The sequence below is a fragment of the Neltuma alba genome, unplaced genomic scaffold, assembly GCF_004799145.2.
Source record: "Neltuma alba isolate B1F8T4 unplaced genomic scaffold, ASM479914v2 tig00012848_pilon, whole genome shotgun sequence".
Classification (NCBI taxonomy): domain Eukaryota; kingdom Viridiplantae; phylum Streptophyta; class Magnoliopsida; order Fabales; family Fabaceae; genus Neltuma; species Neltuma alba.
This window is the reverse complement of record NW_021637234.1, coordinates 36,269-48,616: the sequence shown is the minus strand read 5'-3', so window position 1 is coordinate 48,616 and position 12,348 is coordinate 36,269. Positions and strand designations below refer to the sequence as shown.

Genomic DNA, 12,348 nt, shown 5'->3' with positions numbered 1-12,348 from the left:
TTCAAACCAATTCAATGAATAAAGATTCTTAAAGCTAAAATTTCTGAATACAAAACTGGAACACAAACAATATCTATTTATAATGAAATTTTAAATAACACTTTATCATCAATCAAAGTTTATAACAAAAAAAATCACAAAACAATTAACAGATTATTTATCACTAAATTATAAAATTTATTTCAAAAAATTTACCAAAAATTCGAAATAAATATCAAAAAATTATTAAAAAAATCAAAAAATTCAAAACTAATCAACTTCAAAATTTTAAACATGTTTCTAATACCGTACATAAGAAGGAATTGAGGTTTTCTCACATCCAATGCCCCCAATCAACAACTCAACCAAATAAAAAACGCAAAATCGACAATGTAAGCCGACCACAATGTAAAACTAACAAACCTATTCGAAATACAACGGATTTTAACGGCCAAAATATCCAGGAAACCAAAAAAAATTGAAGAGAATGAAAGAAGAGGATACTCATAGAATAGAGATGATTCAATGCAAAAAGAGGGGCGACTCCACGGCGACGGGCGACAGCGGCAAGACCCCACAAACAAAATGGAGGAGTTTAAACGGCAGGACAGTGGAGGGAATGGCCGGTAATAGAAGTTTTTTGGTGGTGGGACAGAGGGGGACCACGGCGCACTAAGTCGAGACTGTGAAAATGAGAGAACCAAAACACGCCGTAGGGTTTAAGTTGGAACTTTCCACGGTGGTTATCTTGAAAACCGCCGTGGAAAGTATTTTAACGGTGGTTATTAATTTTTAACAACGGTTATTTTAATAACTGCCGTTAAAAATACTTTCCACGGCGGTTTTCCAGATAACCGCCGTGGAAAATCAAGAGTTATTCCATTTATTTACAAAATTGCCACTGTCTTTTTTTCCACGGCGTTTTTCCTCTTAACCGCCGTTATTTTGCGACGTTAAATGTTTTTTGTAATATCCCAAATTTTATGGATTTGAGTAAAGCATGATGAAGGAGAAATTTTTAGAGAAATTGTTGAGATTAAGACCTTTAAAATATGGTCTAAATAATTATAAAGTTAATTTCAGGAATTTAGGACCTATTTTCTTGGAAATTCAAGGAAAAATAGTTAGAGGATAATTTTTGAGCTGAGATTTTTAGGAAAATTATTTCATGGACTAAAGAAGCTAATGGAAGAAGAAAATCCATATAAAATATCCAGGTTTGATTTCTGGAATTATCTGATTATCCTGGAAAAATAGAGAAGGATCAAATTGAAGGGAAAATGAAGACCAAAGGGTATAATAGTTATTTCACACGCCCTTACCGACTTATTCTACCCTAATATCTTCTCCCTTCTTATTTTCCCCTGCTGCACGACTGAAACAGAGCAAGAGAGAGTCGGTGGATTAAGGGAAGAACGAGGAAGAAGAGGAGGTGATTGAAGGAGAAGATCGGTTCGTTCAAAGGAGGAAATCAAGCAAGGTAAGCCTTGTGAACATTCTCCTACTCTTCTTTCTCTCAACCGTTGCAACTTTAGAAGAGGAAATGGCAATTTAAAACTCTCGGTTATGGAGGAAAAATCAGTATCTAAATGTAACAAAAGTAGTAAAGTGTAGATAGAGGCTTGATCAAGTAAGTTATGGGGTTGTATATGTTGTTGATTTGCTTTTGGAATGTTTGAACCGAGCCCCTGTTCTGCTTTTCTGGTGTGAGCGTTAGGTTTTATGAAAGAGAAGATGAGGTTGTGATGTGTATATATATATATGCACGATGGCATGATGTTTACTCTTTCTTTTTCTGAGATTTCGGTGACTGGTTTGGGAGTACACTTGGTATCTGGAAAAATTTTCAGATTTGCTGTTCAATGTAGCGTGATATGTAGGAGAGGAAGAGAGATGATTAAAGCCCAAAGTGAAGACATAAGGAATATTTTGGAAGTGTGTATCTGTATGAATATGTTGTGGTTGAAAGTGAAATTGTCGTGTAAGAGAGGTGGGCCCGTTGGATTTAGTGGAACGGGAGATGGTCAAAAAGTTTATGGATAGATTTATATATATGTGTGGCTGGTTATGCGTGTGAGAATCTGACATTTTTTAAGCTAGAAATTGATGAAAATTTTGTGGATACGCTAGGAAAAGTTAGCATTGAGTTAATGCTTTAAATATTTATAATTCTGGAAAATTCTACAGATTAGGAAGAGTTGTTGAAATTAATTGAGTACTCATTCTTTAATACATTTTAATGTTGAATATTGATTTGGGAAGGCAAAATCCAGATTTGGGACATTAAAGTAGTGGATAGAATGATATTTATGAAGCTGGAATTTCAAGAAAGTATGGGTGAAGTGTTGTTACTGTTATAAATATTAAGTAGGATCCTGAAAATATTCCAGGGTACATATTCATTTTTGAAAGAATTGGAATAAATAATCTACTTTACATATACTTATATATATGTATATATATATATATTAATCTACCACTCCCTATATAATTTATAGGATTTGATATTTGTTCAAGTCCATTAAGAAGGGAGCCAAGGAAGAAGCAAGGGGAAGTTAGTACAGAAGAAAAAGCAAAAGGTAGTAACTCTTTTCCTTTAATGTGATTGTGCATTGATTGCCACATGCTTGGATGTGCCTTTTATGCTGATTGTGCATGAGAACATGTAAGTTGCCTTTGCATGATAATATTTGTCATGACAATATGCGCTGGTTTCCATTTATTTTGGAATGTGGGCGCGATAGATAGCGATTAGCTATATGGGTGTATGGTGTATATGCATCATTGATTATACTTGGATGCAAGGTGTTGTTCTCTTTGGCCTGTGTAGCATGTTGTTTGTGATCTTGTATGATTACGTGAGGGAAATTTGTTACTACTGGGATTCTTTAGAATCTCACCCCTTCTTCCATGTAATACAGCAAGAGCAAGTACTCCTAAGGGCAAGGGAGTAGTGATCGGTGGAGTTTAAAGGCGCAGGAAGCTGGCGATCTTTTGTGTATATATATTTTGCTAAAATGCATCTTATTTTGAAGTGAAGATATATATTGTATATCTATTTTGGTATGTAAATATTCCTCCATAAGGAGTTGACTAAGGGCAAATAGATCATAATGACTGCTATTGAAGGAAATGGTCAAATTTTTTGATATAATTATCATTTGGCCTAAAATTATGTGTATCTAATTACGTATCTCGTCGTGTGAGCCAATGGCCAGGGTGTCAAATGTTAAACCCTATTGGCTATAGTTGACTTAATTCAGGATTCGAAGGGCCGGATGGAAATAAATATATATATATATAATTCCTAGGATGAAACCTGGCTTTTAATGGATCATGATTAAATAGAATAATTCTACTAGTATATAAGGGATAGGTGTTACATTTTTTCTGTAGTAATATATGAGGTAACAAAGTTCCTATAAGCAACCGTAGAGATTGATGTTCCCATATATGGTGATGTTGAAGAATCAAATTGGATTGGGTATGCTGCTGTGGCTACTAATGAAGGCAAGGCTGTGTTAGGGAGGAGGGATATTGTGATTGCTTGGAGAGGAACGGACCAAATCATGGAATGGATTAAGGATTTTCAGTTCTTCCTTGATGATATTGCATGTCTTTTTGGTCATGAAGCTAAGTGTAAAGTGCATCAAGGTTTTTATTCCATTTATACAACAACAAACCCAGTTGTCCTCGACAGAACAAGTGTGCAAAGCCAGGTAATCACTGTTATTATAATTTATTAATTTATATGAACATTCTGCAATGTCAAAAAAAAGTGAAAACAAATTCAAACATGTAATAGAAGACTATTATTTTTGTTATTTCATAGGCTAGACTGTATATAGTTGAGTTTTATAATTTCATATACTACATGTTATGTAGAGCCCAAAACAACAATGCTATTTAAGCCTTGTAGCACTGCCAAAAACAGCACAAAACAGAGCCAAACAGAGCTTCAGAAATTAGCCAAGTTCACATTCCATTTCCACACCACAATTTTACCCTCAAACTAACCAGGATCTTACGAGGATTTAAATGCTATACTTATATATCTCAGTTTGGTGCACGTCATACTTCTTAAAGAAAAACATACTTCAACTCATTTCTTCAACAATTTCACAACTAAATATCATCACTCAAGCAAATTAAATCCCCAAAATTCCACAATCCACTATAACTTTTTTTTCTTTTTTGCCATCCCACTCTATCTCACTTCACTCTTTAAAGGGAGAATATGGAGTACTTGCAATATGTGTATCTATTTTTCCCTCCAATTGAAATCACAATTTTTTCACCATTAAAACCCAATTAACTCGCAGAAGACTTTACAACGAAGAAATAATCATCGAAAAAGATTTTCAAGCCCTCAATGATCTATCAAAACGGTGCAAGGAAGAGGGTATCTTTAAAATTCAGAATATTGACCACCGTGCAAGCATGAGAATATGCTGCATTTATTATAGCCTAAAATCAAAAAAGAAAATGGCACTAAATGGCTCCCTCAAGAGAGCCAAGTTCTGACGCGCAAGGGGAGGAAAAAATTTACCTTATAGCTATAACATAAAATTTACCTTATAGCTATAACATCAATTCATTCCTATTTGTTTCCTCTAATAGCACCTTCAACTCAAGCTTCCACTCCTTCTCTTATCCTCTCATTTCCTCCAATTTTCCCCTCTTCATAACCATGAAGCACAAGGAAATCATTTGTTGCATAATCTAATCGGTATAACAAAAAGAGGACAAAAGAGAGGGTTGGGTTTAATGAGGGTCACGAAGGTTTTTGAGGGCGATTTCATCCTCATGCGAGCTTGACATGGAGGGTTGGTTTGGAGAGAAACTGGCGTGACATAACGCAGCTGTCATGAAAACGTTGGCGTTGAACGGCAAAGACCAAAGGGAATTGTGGGGTCAGATACCGTTATTTTCCCCATGAAAACGTTGGCGCTAATTGCTCCTTCTTCGATTGTTAAGGCAGATAAACCAGACATTCCATCATTTGAGGGAAATTTAATAGTTTCAATTTTTTTTAAAAAATTAATATGATTTAAATTCCAAAAATGAACAATATTTTGAAATATTTAATGGAATATTGTTCACTGTCATAAAAATTATACCAAAATTTAGTTTTTCTTTTAACGCAAGGCCACAGTAAAGATAGAAAAGAGAAATTATCTTCATGAAAAGCATTCGTGAAGACATGGCTGAAAGTCGAAACTCGAGAGCGTGAAGAGATCTCTAATCTTCCTAATATCATATACGATGATGAAAGCATTCTATTTGATTTGTTTTCCTCTTTTTTCTTTTTTTTTTCTTGTTATATTTTTCATCTCGCTTTCACTTTCTCCTTGTCATAATTAATATACTCTACATTTCCAAAACTAAGTATAGAGTGAATTCGAGGAAAAATAATGACAAAAATTGTATGAATATCATTATGATTTTAGATTCGTTCCATGTCAGCCAAATTTTCTTTTGTAAAACTATCCCTTTTAAAGCGTTATTTTATGAATTTGTGTTCAAAACTCAAATTGACGGACAAATATTTGGTGCAGTGATAAGTGGCTAATGCTTCCTGTAAGAATGAGAATATAAGTTCAATTCTCAGAAAATGCATATGAGCATGGGATACAGGTGGTGGGTTTCCTGTATCACTAGAAAGACAAAAGAAATTCTGGTCCTTAATCGTACAGTACTTTAAGCTGCACTAATTGTTTTTAAGCCAGATAAAAGAGATTTCCAACTAGACCTACCGAGCAACTTGAAAAAATTAAAATAGATGTCCAACTGCACCCACCGAGCAATTTGAAAATACTACTTCCAATTCTTAATATAAAGCTAGTTGACTAATTGAAGAAGATTAAGAAAATTAGTTAAGTTAGTTATTTATAATAAATAGATGTTGTCGTCCTAAAATACCTTTGCTAATAATGTGTATTGGCTAGAACTATTATTTGATAAAACTTTTAATATGTGCAACTATTACAAGAACTGCTTTGAAAAAAAAAAGGATAAATATGAGACACAAAATATATTAGAATCATATATTTAGGACCAAATTAAAAATTAAACTAACTTTTATATTAAAGACTGAAGGTAGTATTAAACTATAGGTATGAAGACTTGCAATTACAATTATCTCATAAAATGATTTGCTGATCAAAACTTTAATTTGGTCAAATTAGGCACTAATAACTTCATTAATAATTTGAATTGTCAACTAATTAATTTGACAACCATTTCCATTAATATAGCATTTTGTGCGACACGTCCCATAACTATCAACTTCAAGTTACTTATTTTGAACAAGCATATGGGCCACACGGCCACTATATCTTCCATATCATTCAAGATAAAGGAATTAAACTTTCTTCCCCTTGAATCATATCAATTAAAAAAAGGGAAACGACTAAACGAAACCAAGGTGGCTACAATGCTCCAATGAAATCTAACAGTCCAACTAGCTTATATAAGTAGCCTCGCACGGACCATCACAGAATGTAAAACCTAACAGTCTAATACTGTCACATCAATTACATTCTATTTCATAGAAAGATCGTATAATTATCAAAGCGAAGTATTTACGAATTCAAAAAACACCAATGGAGCATGAAGGATGAGGTTGTCTAATCATTCCCACCTATTCGGATCAATCATGCGAAACCTAGGACTCTCAAAAAATAGAAATGATATTCATTGCATGCTTCGACACACCATTTCAAATTCTTAATATAAGAGCCAGATAATCAATTTGAGGATATTAAAAAAAAATAGTTAAGGTATTTATTTGTAATAAATGGGTTTTGACTTTTTCCGTGTGCATTATAATTACCCTTTTAATGGAACCCTTGATATTTACAATCAATAGGGTTATTTTGGGAAAAAAAATTATAAATTTGGGAGACAAATTGAATTAAAGTTTTATATTTAAAACCACAATGAGCCTTTTGTCTACTTCTTATATTAAAAATTGAGCTAGTAGAATTTGAGATGAATCATACTATATAAATATTGTGAGTCTTAATGCCTTTTATTGTGCATATTCATATATTAAATTTTGCTCCATATGACGATTGATATCCAAACCCAAATCAACCTGAGTCCCAACAAGCGTTAAAAAAAACAAAAAACATATAACATCTGCACGCCGCAAACACAAGTACCTAATAGTCAACTGCTAATTCCCTTTGTCCTAAAATTCTAAGAATAAAATAATATAATGAAATTTCAAGAAAAGTTTTAATGAGGCGCAAAACTTTGAACATGAAAGAAAAGGACGAAGTCAAGGTTTTCAAGTATATATATGAGCATGCAAAAACAGGCTTCCTCATCACAAATCAACCTCATTGTATTTCATAAACCATTCTACTTCAAAGAACAGCGAACAGAAACAAGAAGAAGAAGAAGAAGAAAAAAGATGGGTAGCTTTGCAAGCAAAATCATGAATTCCCACAAGGTGGCAGATCAACTCGAGGAAGAGAAGAAGCAGATGGCCAGATCTGGAAGCATTGCAACAAACTGGAGAGAACTCAGTGGCCAACATTATTGGAAGGGTTTGCTAGACCCACTTGACATCAACCTTCGTATGTACATAATACATTACGGAGAAATGGCTGAAGCTACTTACGATGCTTTTAACTCTGATATAGAATCCAAGTATGCAAGAAGAAGCCGTTATGGAAAAAGAGATTTCTTTTCCAAAGTGGGTTTAGAAAATGGAAATCCTTTCAAGTATAAGGTGACAAAGTTCCTCTATGCAACCTCAGAGCTTGAGTTTCGCATATTGGACGATGTCGAAGAATCAAACTAGATAGGGTATGTCGCGGTGACCGATGAAGGCAAAGCGGCGTTGATGAGAGCCTTTGTCATTCACCTTGGGGTTCCCAATCAAAAATAAATCCAAGCAATGCAATATAGTACAAAACTCGGGTCGTTTCACTTTGAGGAGCCTTTATTTGAAATCCTAAGCAACTAAGTATCAAAAATAAAGAATTGACTTGAAAAGGGATTGATTTTCTTGTCCTGATTGGCAAAATTTAAAAGGATGCAAAATGAGTAAATAATTTTTAGATTTTTAGTTTATAAAATGGATATGAATGAGATAAACAAAGAGAATTAACAAGTGATAGCAAATAGAAAAGCAATCCTCTAGCACAATGATTAAGGCTATCATTACTTCAATTAATTTGGGAGTTAGCTAAATTCAAAAGACTCTAAGGGCCACCCCCAGACTCGGTTTAATTAGAATAATCAACACCAAGCCACCTTGCATATTAATTATTCACAATTAAACTGTTTCAGCACAATTAGCCAAAAAGAAAATCAAAGAAAAGCAATTAACATTTTTAGTCCAATAACCAAGCCACCTTGAATTACCACTAAATGTTCACAATAATTTCAAAACATAGTCTGACCCAGTACAATGTAAAGAAATTAAAGCTAATCACAGCATAATGTTAAATGCTAATCAAAGATTCCAACAACTACAACCAATCTCAATACAAATATAAATAATCACAGCCCATTCAAACATTATAAAATTCATTCTAAGACTTAGAAATCACAATTATAATGAAAGAAGTAAAGATTAGAAGAGTTGAAACTCCCCTTTGAAGCTCTAAGTTCAAGCCATAACCATTGCTCTAGAGAATTGGAAGTCAGCCACGGTTTGCCATGAGAATTGCTGTAATTAATGTTCTGTTACGGTTTGCCTCCGGTCTTTGTTCACGCCTCCCAGCTCGTCTCTCTCTCTGCGTTTTCTCTCTCTTTCTTTTTCCTCCGCAGCCAGACCGTGCACGCGTCTCTGCGTGTGTGTGTTGCCCGCCTCCCTCCAATTGAAGATGATGAATATTAGATATTAGGGGTGGAGCAAAAAGCAGCGTTTTGCTCCCCCCTTTTATTATTTTATTATTTTTCTTTTTTTTTAATTTATTTTTTTTATATATATTTTTTTATTTTCAAAATCTTTCAAAAACCTGCAAGCAAAAATTCAAAGATAAGGTAGCATTAATTGTCCTCAAAAATCAATTAGTCACAATTGAACCAAAATATGACAATTTTGCCCCTATAAAATAATAATTCAAAATAAAACATATTAAATCAATTAAGGTCAAAAGGGACTAATTAAGTTGACAAAACCCATATAAAAGATATCAAAATATATAAAAATAATTGAGTTTGTCAACTCCCCCACACTTAGCCTTTTGCACTCCTAGGCAAAACATCATTAAAGAAGAATCCAATAGAGATACTCAATGCAAGCAAACATAAAACTAACTAAGCATGAATGTGCAATTAACTCAAGCAACCTTTATTCTTAATTAATCAACAATCATAGAATACTTTAGTGCAAAGAAATTAACAGAAGAAACATAGCAGGATAAAAGAAGAGAAACATAATAGAGCTCACATATGGTACAAGTGTTTCACTCATCTCTCAAATGGGAAAAATTTCACTCAATCCACCTAGATTAGCACCTACCATAAGCTTGTAGAGATTCTAATATCTCCACCACTAGCATACCTTAGATTCATGATCAAGGGGACTTGAAGGGTTGTAATGTCAAAAAACAAGGCCAAATGAATGAATGGACTAACAAGTGAAATGCATGAGTAATAAAGTATCAGCTCAAAGTGAGCTAATGTACAATCATGAAACAATACCAATGTGTTGATTTTAACCTTTTGAGACAGAAATCGTTGCTCTTCAAACCACCATGGAATGCCTTATTTCAAATTTATTCTTTTGTTGTAACTTATTTTCTCTCCTTTTTTTTTATAACTTTTTTTCTTTGGCTTTTTCTAAACATTTTCTTCTCTTTCTTGCCTTTTTCTATTTCTTTTTTTTTCTTTTTTCTTTTTTGGCATCCAAACCCAAGAAGGCAAAGATATAGACTTTAATGATGTACTTTTCAAAATAAAAAATCCAAATGTAACTCATGCAAAACACTTGCTTAAAAAAAATGAATGGAATGAAAGCGAAGGCTCAAAGGGGTGAACAAAGGTTAAATGAACTGGTTTGTGTTTTGGGTAAAGGTTTAGAAATGAATGCCCCTATCATCTTCACAAACCTAGGTATTAATGCAGCTTTGAAAAAGAATCTAGACAAGTTCTAGAGGTTAACCAAAACTAGGTGAAAATCACACAAGATGAGAAAGAATACATGGCTCAAAAATCCTTCCATCAAGGCTTTCTCCAAGATGTTTCCTCCTTAAGGATCAAGCTACGGAACAAAGTTAATAACACTGCATCAAAGGCATTCTACTATGCTAATCAACTAAGAACAGAAATCACTCAAATCAAATGCAATCAAACTTAGCCGTGCAATATTCGCAAGCATTGTTCAAAAAGATTTTAAAAGAGATGCCCAAGGATTACAAAAGTCAAGTCAGCACTAGAGAAAACAGCAACTCACCCATACAACAGTGCAGAACACTGAGGTGAATGAAAGCAAGAGGACATAGAAACCAGCATCAAAATTCCCAAGCAAGAATCACTCTCAAATCATGCGATGCAATTCAGAAATCAACCAATAAGGCAGAGAAGAGAGCAATTATAGCAGCAATACTTAGGAAACGTGAGCAAATCCAAAGGCAAAAGTTTTTTTTTTCCAAGAAAAAGCTCAACAACTCAACAACAATCCCTCCCCCACACTTAAATTTTGCATTGTCCTCAATGCAAAATCCAAGGACAAGGTAATGACAAGAGAAAAAGAGGATCAATAAGGGAGTAAAGAAAAAACAAGGTTACTTTTATACTAGAATAGCTCCCCCACACTTATCCTCTTCAATAATTCAGTTAAGCACAGTTAATCAATGCAAAGTTAAGAGAAAATAAGTGAGGAAAGAGACAACCTTGTGCTTAAAGCGCCTTAGACTCTTAAAAGAGAAATTCTCATCAATAATGAGAAACATGAAGTTTAGCAAAAAGGATTACTCTTGATGATTGCACTTTCTTAGTGGTGGCTCAAGGTCAATTGAAAGAGGTCCAAGAGCATATGGTGGAGTTTGGTGTTGAGGAGATCCCTTCCAATTATGTGCCTGCACAGAAAACAAGCTAGCAACAGTACCAAATCTAACAATATAGACTTCGAGAGATTTCAAATAAAGTAAAGACATTTTATGATTTAGACTCTTCAAATAGCTACAGCATCCAAGAAAGTCAATGATACCCCCATCAGTAGGAGTCAAACAATCATTTAAAGTTCAAAACACTTAGGTTCATGTGACGTGGAAACTGAAGAATCCAACTGACAGTTATTGGAGTACAGCACATCACTATCACATTCACAAGAGGTGGGAGGTAAAAGCATGAAAGCAGAAGGAGATTCATACAGAATACTACTATTGACACAGCTAACTAAATCAGGAGGCAAATCACAAGACAAAACTTGTTGGAAAGACTCATCTACATGCATAATTTTGTCAATCAAAATTTTAGAGTCTTTCTCAACAACACTAGAAGCTACTAACTAAAAGGAATTATCATGCATTTGGTTCTCAAGGTAATGATCATTCTCACATTTGTCATCAATAATTGCACTCAAACAAGATTTAGCAATCTTAATGTTCTCATACTTATCAATAACAGCACTTTCAACACTAGGAAGAGAAACATGGTTGGCATGTGAATCATCACACAAAACCGCATCTTCATCCAAATCACTACCACTAAGAGCAACAAGATGAGTATTAGCATGTTCAGAAACATGAGGGGATTCACAGACAATTTCTTCATCCACCTCAATATCACTCATATCATCAATAGCTTTAACAGGAATAGTAGTTATAGCATAAGGATCAATCTCCTCAAGAAGAGGATCAATATTACCTGATGTAGGGCACAAGTCCTTATAAGTTTGTAGATGCTCTTGCTTCATCTCAGCTTCTTGTATGAGTAAATCTGGGCACTTTGGTTCATTCTTCCCATTCTCAGATTCAATTTGAGCTATATCACTCAAGATCTTCTCCAATGCACTCTTACATTCTCCTAACTCTTCCTCTGATTCCTTTGAGATTCCAGATATCCGTACTTTTTCAAGTAATCCATGGTAGTATGAATTTAAGCGGTCATAAGCTTCTCTCAAAAATCGTATCTGGTCCTTCTTAGGAATAATAAGAAATGGGTCAGGTTCATTGAATTGATCTTCATGATATTGGGAAAGAGAATGGTACTTGGATTGGGATGAGGGTTGGTGATAGTAGTCATATGGAAAAGGAGGTGGTTCTTGGTGGTATGTATATGGTGGAGATACATAATTGAAGTATGGTTGGTGAGGTGGGAGTGATGGGTGAGGTGATTGATGTAGATGATGGTTCATCCAAGAGGGATCATAGGTATAGATGTGGTTAGGCATTTAAGACTCTA

At 34.2% G+C, this 12,348-nt stretch overlaps 1 long non-coding RNA gene across 1 annotated transcript; it reads left to right on the top strand.

The window, feature by feature from the left end:
- The first annotated feature begins 1,372 nt into the window (after window positions 1–1,372).
- Window positions 1,373–3,100, top strand: LOC114731822 (uncharacterized). Its single transcript, XR_003738936.1, has 3 exons — window positions 1,373–1,459; window positions 2,478–2,558; window positions 2,901–3,100. It is a non-coding gene; the product is annotated as an uncharacterized LOC114731822 (long non-coding RNA).
- Window positions 3,101–12,348: the final 9,248 nt, after the last annotated feature.